This window comes from Microtus ochrogaster, chromosome 2 (genome assembly GCF_000317375.1).
Source record: "Microtus ochrogaster isolate Prairie Vole_2 chromosome 2, MicOch1.0, whole genome shotgun sequence".
NCBI classification, from domain to species: domain Eukaryota; kingdom Metazoa; phylum Chordata; class Mammalia; order Rodentia; family Cricetidae; genus Microtus; species Microtus ochrogaster.
In genome coordinates, this window is record NC_022010.1 from 39554929 (window position 1) to 39557095 (window position 2167).

Here is a 2167-nt window from a genome sequence, read left to right on the forward strand (position 1 = left end):
GGGGGGGGGACGACAGGGGGGGCGAGGTGGGGGACAGGCAACACTTAGTGAGTGTATGTGTCATCATTGGAGTCAGGGTCTGAGCTGGGGCAGTGCATTCGGCCCTAAAGATAGAATGGCTCAGGTTGGAAGGTCCAGAAGCCTCTGCTTTTCCACAGTTGGTTCCTGTGCATGTGGGCAGAGACTCAGGTATGGATGCGATTAAAACCAACCCAGTCAGCTCCCTAATCCTCAGCACTGGAATACATACATACATACATACATACATACATACATGTATATATATGCACATATATGAGTGCATGCATATATACATATACGCGCATGTGTATGTATATATACATGTGTACATATATACATGAATGCATGCATGTACATATATATGTATATGTATACACACACAGCACCCAATTCTCATCACAAATCCACCTCCAGCCACTCCTTCCCAAACTCATCAGCTCCCCTGACCTTAGGCCCTGTGACACTTTTAGGTGTCCAGAACGGGACCATCTAAGCCACACACAGAGCTAGAATCAGGACATCTAAGCCCATAGTTGGGTTACATATTGGCATTCCTAAAGAGAGTTGCACATCTGTTGGAGTCCAGCGGACAACCTTGTCAGTCTATGACGGAGAGCTGACTTCTCCCAGGCAGAAACCCGTGAGGCAAAGTGCACCGTCCTGGACAGATCTCTATGCAAGGGCCCCTATAAGCAGCCACTTCAGTAGGTGCAAAAGAAATTATACAGGTTCCAACAGCTGAAACCTAAGAGAAACTCCTACCCTTGTGGATCTGATATCCTGGAAGAGGTAAACCGCATACTTCAGTCAACTTTCAACTAACTCCCTGCATGTCAAAAGTTCTCCCGCTGCACCCCAAGCTGACTCCACCGACCATAAAGACAAGGGAAGCAAACAGGGCATCAAGATACACAGCTAGACCCTGGGACCCGAGCAGTGGGGGCAGGCTCTCCCAGCTCCTGCGCAGGCTGTACCTGTCCAGGTCCTCAGAGCATCCCAGGCACGAGCCAGCCCTGCCCCTTCTGGACTCTCTCCCGGGATCCTCTGGTCAGCCGGGAGGTGGGGCGCGGCCGGGAGGGAAGGGCTGGCACTCACTCACTTACCAGCAGCTCCACGCGGCTGCCAGGTCAACAAGAGGAAGCCGGTTAGGAGAGGAGGAGGACCTGGCGGGCTCAAGGCTGCAGCATGAGTGCGGGCCTTCTGGGTCCTCCCTGTCATTTAAATATCCCCTCGTGAGTCACCGCAGGGGGCAGTGTCGGCCTGCGGGGCGGGGCACCCGACTCTGGGCACATCATCAGGGAACTGCGTTCAAGCTCAAGCGGTGTTCATCGACTGAATTGGAAAATAAGTTTCTCTCCCCTCCCCCCGCCCGCCCTTCCCCATCTCCGAATTTGTACTCGGTGACGCTGGAAAGGGGGTTTGCTGCCACTTCGTTGAGTCTGAGTGACTGAGACTCTGTACTTGCCTGAGGCACCAGCCCAGGGGTGGTCCGAATCCTGTTTTCCGTGGCCTTTGAGTCCATTATCATTTTCCTTCTCCTCTCCCCTTCCCTTCCCTTCCCTCCCCCACTAATTCTAAACTTTGTAAATAGAAATAGCTCCTATTTTCCAGAAAATATACAAGACCGATATAAGGAATATTCAGATACTTCACCCAATTCCGCCACTGCTAACATTTTAGAAAAGACATTTATTTTAAGTTCCAAGGAAGAACATGATTTTTTCCGCCATGCCTCTTCCAAAAGCAGCACTTCATTTCCCTTTGAGGCCATCTTCCCTGGACTGTGACAGCCATGGAGGTGGTGACTGAGATTGAGGTTTCTCCACACCTCCTACCTCTGCACATCAGCCACAGCCTGCGCCTGCCCTGCTGCCCCTACCCTGGTAGGGAACCAAGATACTGTTTCTCTTCTGGGGAAGAAGATAGGGGTGTCACAGTTGGGGAGGGGCTTCACGACCCTCAAACAAAGCAGGAACCACTGAAGGTGACGTGGCTCAGTTCACCTTCTCCACCAAGTGGCGAGAGCAGTGTTTGCACCCAGCACCTGGTGGAACGCCAAGAGCCTTAATTAATGTTTGCAGGGTGCTTTGAGATCTGCCATGAAAGGAGGACATAAAAGTGCCGGGTTATTACTGAGACAGTCATT

At 51.6% G+C, this 2167-nt stretch overlaps 1 protein-coding gene across 1 annotated transcript in view; it reads right to left on the reverse strand.

Moving 5' to 3' along the window:
• Lrrc15 (leucine rich repeat containing 15) overlaps positions 1 to 1178 on the reverse strand; it is a 10408-nt gene extending 9230 nt beyond the window's left edge. The window contains exon 1 of the mRNA XM_005344799.2: positions 1125 to 1178. The gene's annotated coding sequence lies outside the window, so the exon portion shown is untranslated. The remainder of the gene's footprint in view (positions 1 to 1124) is intronic.
• Positions 1179 to 2167: the final 989 nt, after the last annotated feature.